This window comes from Chelonoidis abingdonii, chromosome 2, assembly GCF_003597395.2.
Source record: "Chelonoidis abingdonii isolate Lonesome George chromosome 2, CheloAbing_2.0, whole genome shotgun sequence".
Classification (NCBI taxonomy): Eukaryota; Metazoa; Chordata; order Testudines; family Testudinidae; genus Chelonoidis; species Chelonoidis abingdonii.
This window is the reverse complement of record NC_133770.1, coordinates 150,217,869-150,228,550: the sequence shown is the minus strand read 5'-3', so window position 1 is coordinate 150,228,550 and position 10,682 is coordinate 150,217,869.

Here is a 10,682-nt window from a genome sequence, read left to right as displayed (position 1 = left end):
CCCCCCAGAGGCCTGCCTCCCTCCTCTCCCCCTCCCAGAGGTCTGCCCCCCCATGGAAGCCTGGGGTGCCCATGCCCCCCCGAGGACCCTCCCCCCATGGAGGCCGGGGGCACCACTGCCCCCCCGCGGGGCGGAAGCATAGGGCCCCAGAATATCTAGGGACGGCCCCAGTACCTGCCACTCTGCCCGCAGCCAGCCCCTGCTGCACCCGCTGCCCACAGCCAGCCAGCCCCTGCCACACCCCCTGCCCTGCCCCTAGGCAGCCCCACACCCTCTGTCTCCAGCCAACTCCTGCCCTGCCCACAGCCAGCCCTGCACCCCATCTCCAGCCAACCCCTGCCCTGCCTCCAGCCAGCCTCTCACCCCCTTATCTCCAGCCAACCCCTGCCCACAGCCAGCCAGCCCCACGCCGTGTCAATTTATTCATTTATTTTCATTAAATATGTAGACTAAATAATGAAATTAATAAATTTTCAAGCCAAACGTGTCTTAATTCTAATGAACAATGCCATATTATGCAGTATTCATTTTTGAACGTTTATAATTGATGCTCTGGAGGGAGTGGTGGGGGTGGGGGGCGTAAGGTGGAAGTTTTGCCTAGGGTGCAAAGTATCCTTGGACCAGCCCTGGTGACACACCTACCAAATGTGTGAGTGTCACATGAAGGTCATGACACTGGACAGGGCTGCCCTGAAATCTGACTCACTCTCCAGCCTGGGTTATCTCACTCTAGGATGACCAGATAGTAACTATGAAAAAACGGGTTGGAGGTGGAGGGTAAGAGGTGCCTATATAAGAAAAAGTCCCAAACACAGGACATCTGGTCACCCTATCTCACTCAGATCTAAGTTTCCACCCCATTTACACAGCGTTTACACAGGGAGGAGGGGAAAGTTCTCCACAAGAGTCACCATCTTTTGTGCTTAGCTTTAGGAGTGATGTCAGGTGGCTCAGGCTGGATCCACTCACAAAGCTGCACCAGTTTAATGAAAGGGGTGATTTGAAGTTGGTTTAGTTCAACTGGCACAGCTTTGGGTGGAGGCTCTTATATCTGTTTAACCCTTGCATGGATCAGCAAATCTCTTACAGGGGCAAATGAAGCTAATATAAACCAAGTTAAAGCAAAGAAAGAGTGCTCACACAGGGGTTTGCACTGATTTAATTGCATTGTTTTTTAAACGGATTTTAAATTAAACTGTTGTAAATACTCGGTGTGGATTGGAGCAACCTGTGTGGAACCTGGAGTGAAGAAGGGAAGAGTTTGGGGGAGGTACCACCAAGGACTCAGTCTGCATGAACATGTCTGGAATGTTGGCTGCAGTTGCAGCACTTCTTTAAATCATTCTCTGAGCAAAGATCTGGTTTAGTTTTACTAGTGTGGAGACCTTTCATGGTACAGGAGACAGGGTGGCAGTGGACAATCTGAGGTAGTGTAGACTGTAGTCACGCTGAGAGCTAGAGAGCCAAGGGGACCCCAGCATCCAGCAGCCTCATTAGAAAATCCCCTTTGGATTCATTACATCAGAATCATCTTGGCTGAATGCCCCACCAATATCTCAGTGCCCCCTGCGGTCCATGCTCCCTCCTGAACCCCAAGACTAGTGCTCCTGTCTCATGTCACTCACTAACAGCCTTTCCCAGCCCTGCTTAGCTTGTAGCTCCTGGTAGGGTGGAAAGCTGAGCCCTTCCCACAGGTTAATGAATAATCAGGCTATTTGCTTTCAGGGCCTTGCTGTGATCCTGTGTCTATGGCAGAGGCAGGAATAGCTCTCCAAATGACTCCTAGCCTGAGGTAACTCACTTCCACCAGTGACCAGTCCCAGCCCACCACCAGTCTGAGGAGGGGCCATCCCAGGTGTATCCCCAAACAGCCACAGACCCTCCACACACCTGTTACACTCCACCTACCACGTACAGTGGGCCTCCAGTTCATGTGCCATGGGGAGGTTTGGGGGTGTTGGCAGAGTTGTGGATTCAGGGGATGCCCACGTGTGGAACAGTGGGGTTGTTGTCAGGAGGGGAGTAGAACACAGAACAGAAATACCCAGGAGAGGGACTGTGGGTCAGGAACAGGGAGCATCTATGAACTGGGGAGGAGGAAGCCTGTGCTTGTAATAGCAGGAGTAGATGTGGGTCACGATTGAGGGGCACTGGCAGAGCTCAGTGTGAATGACAACTAACATAACAATACTTTTGAAAATCTGCTTCTCCCTCCCTTTCCATGGCTGCTTTGTGCCACCGGAGTGGGAGGAAGTGCTCTTTCTCGGGCACATATTGCCGCAGCAGTGCTCGGAGAGCTGGACCCCCCTCATTAGAAAGAGAAGGGATGGGCTCCGGGAACTTGGAACTTGCTTCCCCCCACATACTCCAAAACAGCTTGAATTTGGCAACTTTCATTCTAAAAGATGCCTGCTGTGGAAGGTCTTTCGGGAGGGTGGGGGCACTCTGCTGAGGTGGTGAAGGGGGTCGGGGGCCAGCTGTGCTGCTGTGACATCAATGATTTGAAAGCTGCCGAGACTGGAGTTAGATGAACTAGACTGATTGTATAACTACCTCTGTCAGGGAGCCCAGAGCCTGTAGTATTTTAAATCTAAATAAACAGAGGGGGAATAACTCAGCTCCTGGCCAGTGCGTCAGAGCAGGGCTAGTTCTCCATTAACTCTGTCCCATGGCACCGAGCCTGCCAGAGACCCACAGTGATGGGAATTACCTGACGATTCCCCTGCTCGCTGTGGACTGTACCATTTCCCAAAGCTCCACCCCACTCACGCCTAGTGCGCAGGCCCCTTGGCCTGGCACCTTGGCTTTGATACAAGGGTATTTGCTTTGTTCTCCAAGGTGGCTTTCTGCCTTCCCAGTGGTCATGTGCCCTGAGGCTAAGGGACCATCCATCCAGGGCACTGGAATGGAGTCAGCACTGGCACCACAGTGTAGTGGGTTCTGATCCCAGCTCACTTACAGGCTTCCTGAAAAGCCCCTCCCCATGACTCAGCTTCACAGCCTGTAAAATGGGGCTACACTGCTTCCTTATGTCCCGGAGGTGTTGCCAGGCTGCTTAAAATGTGAGCTCTTTGAGGCAGGGACTGCCTCCAAATAACAAATGCAGTGGTGTTTGTAAAGAGCTTTGAGATCCTGATGTGGAAGAGACAAGGGGAGGACGAAGAGTTAATATTATAAGGTGGTGACAAACCCAGTATGACCACCTAGGCTTGGGTGTTTCTCACTGAGCCACGCAACAGCCACTGAGAAGACTGTGGCAGCAGCAGAATCCAGCCTGCTTCCTTCTGCTCCAAAAGCACAAGGAGAATCTCCATTAGATGTTAGCAGTACAGGACCTCTGACACACAGTTGAGCAGCTCAGATCCAGCTTTCCCTCACACATTGATGCTGTTCGTAGCTCTTCCCTTTTCAGATGAGGTTGGGTGGTGCTAATGTCCCCGGGCTGTCCCTGGTTATGCCACGGCTGAACTGGCACAGATTTTCCAAAGAGTTATGGAAGAGAAGCCAGGAGCCCAGCTTCCAGACACAGGCTCTGTCCAGGCTGCCCCCATGGTGTGATTGCAGTGAGGCATGTATGGTCTCCCCAGTCCCTGGGATCAGATGCAGCCGGCTTCCCACTGTGGCGACCACCTGAGGGGAACTGGGCTTATTTAGTCTGAAGAAGAGACTAGTGAGAGGGATGTGATAGCAGCCTTCAACTACCTGAAAAGGAGCTCCATAGAAGATGGAGCTCAGCTGTTCTCAGTGGTACCCGATGACAGAACAAGGAGCAATGGTCTCAAGTTGCAGTGGGGGAGGTATAGGTTGGATATCAGGAAACACTATTTCACAAGGACGGTGGTGAAGCACTGGAATGGGTTACCTAGGGAGCTGGTGGAATCTCCTTCCTTAGAGATTTTTAAGGTCAGGCTTGACAAACCCCTGGCTGGGATGATTTAGTTGGGGATTTGTCCTGCTTTGAGCAGGGGGTTGGACTAGATACCTCCTGAGGTCCCTTCCAACCCTGATATTCTATGATTCATGCAGCAGCCTCATGCAGTGGCGTAAAGGGCAGCTTGGGCCAAAGCCTGGCTTCTAGCTCAGATTAAATGCAAACACCAGACACACGCTCACCTGGAAACACACAGCCCAGCTCCTTCCTTAATTCTCCCCTCCCCCATAACCCACCTTCCCCACCATTGTGTATGACCCATCTAGAGATGCGGCTGGTCTCTGCTCCTAGTGCCCCCTATGCAAACTGCTGGAGTCTAGGGGCTCTTCCTAGGCTCCCCCTCTGCTATTGAGGCCATGTGTTGTGATCTGCCTGTCTCTTGGGACAGGATGGACCCCATGAGCCACGAGGAAGTGGTTCCCGCTGTGCTCCTGCCTCCAGCTTTCCTGTGTTGCCAGGGCCGGCTCCAGGCACAATCGCAGCAAGCCGTGGGGGATGGTGCACCGGTCGCCATGAGGGCGGCAGTCAGGCTGCCTTTGGCGGCATGCCTGCAGGAGGTCTGTTGGTCCCGCAGCTTCGGCAGCAGGTACGCCGAAGGCACAGAACTGGCAGATCACCTGCAGAAATGCTGCCGAATCCGTGTAACCAGCGGACAGCCCGCAGGCGTGCCTTTGAAGGCTGCCTCACTGCCGTGCTTTGGGGCGGCAAAAACCACAGAGCCGCCCCTGCATGTTGCTGCATCCAGGACGCTGCTGTCCAGAAGCCTCAGCTCCAGGGAGGACGGGAAAGGCCTTTAATGTGTCCCACACCGACTGCTTCTGCTCTTTACCTACAGGGATCCCCAGATGCTCCCTGCCCATGTGCAGCTTTCTGAGTGCTCAATCCCAAGATCCTCCCAATGAGTCAATGCTATTGCGTCCAATCCGAATGCCGGTAATGCAGTCCTAGGCCCCAGCGCGGTACCTGCTCCCAGCCATGTTTGTTCTGTCTTCACGTCGCTCCGGTTTCGGTAGGAGGGAAGCAGCAGCAGCAGGGTCGTAGGGCAGCAGCCAAAGTGCATGCACAGAGCCCTGCCACACAGCTCACATGCCCCAAGGTATGCAGACATGCCGCTTGGCCCAGTGATGGCGCATTGCAGGCTGGGTATTGTAGCCACCGAGGATGCCAATTAGGTGGCAGATTGCATGTAATTAATATGTACAAAAGAGACAGCGGCCACAGGCTCTTGTGTGGGCAAAACTTTGAGAAGGTATTAAATGATTTAGGTCAGTTAATACCAGAGGAGTTGGGAGGATCTTTGGAGGTTGTTTTATTGAGTGCGTGACTCCCACTGCTTCCCCCTCCCATCTCCAGGCCTTGGCAAGCCTTTGGAACGAAAAGCATTCCTGTCCTTTCACAGCTTGCTAATGGGCATGCTTGGGGGAGCTCAGTTTCCCTCGCCCTTTGCCAAACAAAATGCACTGCTCTCTGCCAGATCTAGTCCAGCTCTTGCAATAGGTTTGCTCTGTGCTGTCAGCTCGCCTGCAAATGAACTGCCTTCTGAGCCCACCAGCCGTGATGCCGCAGACCTGAGCAAGAGAGCTAAATTGTGTGAATCTGAGCTGTAATCGGGTGGATCTAGACACCAAATTGTCTCCAAATTAATCTCCTAACAGCTCTGAATCATATGCCATAGCTTTATATCCTGCAGGTCTGTAACCCATGGTCAGGTCTAGCACAAAACAGCCCATTTCGTGGAAAGAAGATGTGTTTTTCCCAGAAGACACCCTGGTATGATTCCTCCTGAGTGATGCTGCCTAGCAGTTTGCATCATCCTTCCGCTCCAGTGGGGCGTACTGTAGCTGTCCAATGCCCTGGGGGTACAAGCGAGCCTCCCAGCCGGGGTCGACAGACTTGGGCTAGTGGGGCTCAGAGCAGTGCCCTAAAAATAACAGCATAGACAGTGCTTGGACATTGCAGCTCTGACTGGAGGTCTTGCTATGAATCCCACCCCCTGCCTAGGCTTCAGAGCCCAGAGCTCTAGCTCTGAGCATGCATTTATTGCAGTCGGTGGGAGCGGAGGGGGCTGGCAGCTCCAAAAATCAGGCCATTACTGAGTCACTCTGTGATGCTGCTCGGAGGAGTAAAGCATTACGGGAGGGAATGTGACATCTCAGCGTTCATTTTTAATCAAGATGCAGAAATCCTTAGGGGAGCATCCAGAAACCTCTGGGCATCACTGTGTTGTATTGGGGCGGGAGGGTTCCCTTTCCACAGCATGTCTGCTGAGTGCCCACTCCCTGTGTCCTTATTAATATGGGTGTTTGCAGGGAAATTGTCCCTGCACTGCTCTCCAGATGGGGATGATTAATTATTGCTAATAATACACTGTGATTAAACTGTCAAGCATGGAGCTTTAAAGACAAATCAGCAACTGCTGGTCCCTTTCCCCAACCAGCTTGCTGCTTAAATTAAACATAACAGTGTGTGGGCAGGTTTCTCTTCCCCCTGCTCCTTCCCCAAATGTAAGGTCTGACTCAGATTCCAGAGGTGAAAAAAACCTCCAAACCTTGATCTTAAGCAAAAATCCCAGGTTTTTTTTTGGAAGATACAACTGTGCCTATTGAGCTGGAAGACGCAGATTTCAGTGCATCTAAACACACCAGTGGTGTCCTAACAACCTGGGTCACGGGGATGTATTCTAGAGGGGAGCCTTTGATACTTCTAGATGGGTTCACTTTCAGCCCCAGTGTGTTAGTTATATCATCTTAAGAGTGCCTTAGACACAAAGGGTCTGATTCCAAACTTACATGGATTTTACCCAACTTCAGTGGAGTTACTGCTGAATTCTACAGGTACGAGACCAGAATGAGGCCCCCAGGGGACCAAATTCAGACAACCTGGGTAAGGGGAAAAGAATGTAAGACTGAAGGAGCATGACTCTAGCACCTTGGGGGAAGAAGGTGTAGATTATTGAGCTTGTCACCTCTGAATTTGGACCAGCCAGTCCAAGCTGCTTCCATGTATCAGAAGGGTCTGCTCATCAATGACTTTGGCCGCCAGACTCCCAATTGCCCTCAGTTATAGTCATGCAATTTAAGTGGGGTTCCCACAGGCTCATGTAGGCAGAATCTGGCCACCTGCATTTAAGAAGCTGCTGATTTCTTCTCTGGGCTCACTTGGCGGCAGAAACATGAGGAGGTCTGGTTGCTACCGTCGCCTTCCTTTGCAAACCCAGTCATACTGCTGTTGGACTGGCTCGTGGCCTCAGACCAGGCCTATGCTTTACGCACCTCCAGCTATATAGCACACTAGCCTGGGGCTTGGCAGACAGGACTCAATTCCAGGTGTAGACTTTTCAGGTAAGTCATGTAGTGCCCTGTGCCTCAGTTTCCCCTCTGTGCAATGGAGTCTCTCAGATGCTTTGGAAATGGACGCCATAGAAGTGCTGGGGGGCCTAAGATGGCTGTCATTAGGCACCTGTGTTTGAAATCTTGGCCTCGGTTTTCACCTGCTGTTGTATTCATGGGTTGTTCCTTGCAAGTTGAAATCAGTCTTCAGCCCAGATCATTCTTCTCCTCTGTGTGGAGACAGACTGGACCCACGTCTGCCTTCAGTCACGCCGACACCAACACCGACTTCCTTCCCTGGGGTGTGTTTGTGGGGCACTCACAAGGGCTGGGCACATATTCCAGGCCAGAATTCCCAAGAGGTGCAGCACCCAGCTGGTCTCTAAGTAGGGATAGGGTTCTTCATAGTTCTTGGTGGGCACTGGACCCTTTGGGCAAGCTGGCCGCTAGTGGTTTATTGCTGCAGTGTTGCTCAGTATGGCTAAACTTCTGGCCATGCACATTTATTATCGGAGCCACCCCCAGGCTGAGTCACTTGAGCTAGAACCCTAGGAGAAAGGTTCTAGTCGCAGGTCCCTTCTGCTCTCTGTGGGCCCAGCAGCGAGTCAGCACTAACTCCTAGCAGACAAAGGTGTACCTGAGGAGTCCAGGTTCATGGAGAGCCAACCAACAGCCAGCCACCAAACTGCAACAAATGAACATGCTGCAGCCAGCGACCCCGGGAAGCAGGTCACCACCCTATGGGCACAGGCCCCAATACCGGAACTTGCAATGCCCCTATGGAATTGGGAAGGACTGGAGACAGAAAGCGCCACTTTTGGCATTCAGCCAATGGCTCCCTGTGCTCCAGTCCATGGTGGCCTACAGACAGCTGCCAGGTGAGTGCTTTACTCAAGGCAACAGGGGCCCAGCACATCTCAGGGTGGCTGCCTTGAGACCTCAGCCTGGAGTGCTCTGGGAGAGCAGCTTATGGTGCAGGCAGGACTGGGCGAGCATGTTCTACATGTTTCTTGTTCACTAGATTTGGGGGAGGCAAAGGGGTCACAGCTGAACAGCAGCACCCACAGTCTCTTGACTTGGCTCCCATGGCCTTTGCTCCACACTCTCTCTCCCCTTTAGATTTTCTTTCCCCGGTTAATTCCTATTTCACTCTCACTGGGGGTTCTTTCCCTTGATTGTTGCTCACTGCCCGCCAGTAGCACCAGTGCCAGGAGATATTTCCATGCAAGGCCTCCACGAAGAGCTGCCTGCCTGGTGGGGGACACGTAGAGCCACTTGTGCTGGATGTCTCTGTAGGTTAAAAATGATCCGGGGGGTGAAGTATCTGAATGTGATGAAGAAAGGAAGGCCAGTCACATGGACACTTGCATGGTTCATAGGAAGCCTGTGCTACTGAGTGACCCGCGGCATGGACTGTGGACTGGATTTGCAGAGGCGCTCAATGTCCACAAAACTAGCTGAGGGGTGCCCTGAAAGTCAGATACAGTCTCTTAACTGTTTTATGGTTGGCATCACCATCCTCACAGGAAAAAACAAACAAACCCTTTTCACTTCCTCAGACTCTATAAACTTAAGAACATAAGAACGGCCTTACTGGGTCAGACCCAGGACTGGCGCCAGGGTTTCTGGCGCCCTAGGCGCCGGGCCATTTCGCCACCCCGCGCGCGGGTCTCGTGGCTCTGGTGGAGCTGCTGCAGACATGCCTGTGGCAGCTCCATCGGAGCCGCGGGACCAGCGGACTGTCCGCAGAAATGCCTGCGGGAGGTCCACCGGAGCCGTGGGACCAGTAGACCCTCCGCAGGTACGACTACAGTAGCTCCACCGGAGCCGCCTGCCGCCCCCCCTATAATGCTGGTGCCAGTCGCCTAAATGAAAGCGCCAGCCCTGGTCAGACCAAAGATCCATCCAGCCCAGTATCCTGTCTACTAACGATGACCAGTGCCAGGTGTCCCAGAGGGAGTGAACCTAACAGGTAATCATCAAGTGATCTCTCCCCTGCCATCCATCTCTACCCTCTGACAAACAGTGGCTAGGGACACCATTCCTTACCCATCCTGGCTAATAGCCATTAATGGACTTAACTTCCATGAATTTATCTAGTTCTCTTTCAAACCCTGTTATAGTCCTAGCCTTCACAACCTCCTCAGGCGAAGAGTTCCGCAAAAGGCCTGAAAGACTTTTTTAACTATTATTATTTTATTGCTTGTTTTTTTGCCTTAGGTATTCCTTCAGGCATGTCATGTAGTGAAGGAAGAGACCCCTGGCTGCACAGATGGTGGGAATGCCCTGAGATAATAGTATTTTGGAGGAAAACAACAAACAGAATTTTCCAGATTGCTAAAGGCAAGTCACCCTTAGTAGGTCCATTAGGTCACTGTCCAAAGAAAGTTATTGACTTATGCTAGGCAGTATAGCTCAGTGGACTCTGGACTGGGCCTTGATCTGAGTCCAATTCCCAGTTCTATCAATGGACTGCTCAGTGACCTTGGGCAAGTCCCTTTCTGCCCCGTGCCTCTGTTTCCCCATCTGTAAAATGGGGGTAATATTCTGTTAGCAAAGAGCCTTTCTCCAAATTGTTGCTCAGATGTTGGAGTTGAGTAATAAAAACCAAACATTTTGCAGGAGGGATAGCTCAGTGGTTTGAGCATTGGCCTGCTAAACCCAGAGTTGAGTTCAATCCTTGAGGGGGGCCATTTAGGGATCTGGGGCAAAAATCTGGGGCTTGGTCCTGCTTTGAGCAGGGGGTTGGACTAGATGACCTTCTGAGGTCCCTTCAAACCCAGATATTCTATGATTTCAAATAAAAATCTCATCCCCTCTCAGCTGGTCAGGTCACACTTGCATGATAGGTCTGGTGTCACAATCCTACCAGGTACTTGTAAAGATAATTAAAGGCCCATCCACTGAATTAGGGGAACAGCTCAGGATTTGTTCACCCAACTAACCATTTTGCATGAACACTTGCATGTGTGGGCTATGTACATGTCAAACAGCTGCTCCAGCACCATTTGCACATGCAGCTAAGGAGGCCAAAATGCCTCACAGAAACACAGCAAAATCTGTCATCACATCCGTAATATGAATAAATAAATCAACAGGGCTATTCCCCAGGTCTTCTTCCCACCTCTGTACCCCTTCCTTCCATACATCTGTCTATTTCCATCGCTCATTTCACAGTCCTACTGTGCCATGACCCACTCCATTCAGGAATCTCCTTTTTATACCTCCAAGCCCCTGTCCCCATGCTGCATGCCCCCTTATCCCATGGGGTCTCAGCCTGCGGGGTCATGAAGAGGTCCCAGGGGAGTTAGCATTTCTGTATGGCTTGATGGACAGGACAGTCCCAATGCTTTTTTTTCTGGAGGGTGGTATCTGTACAAGGCCCAATCTGTGCAAGGGTGGCAATGGCCTGGGCGGGGGGG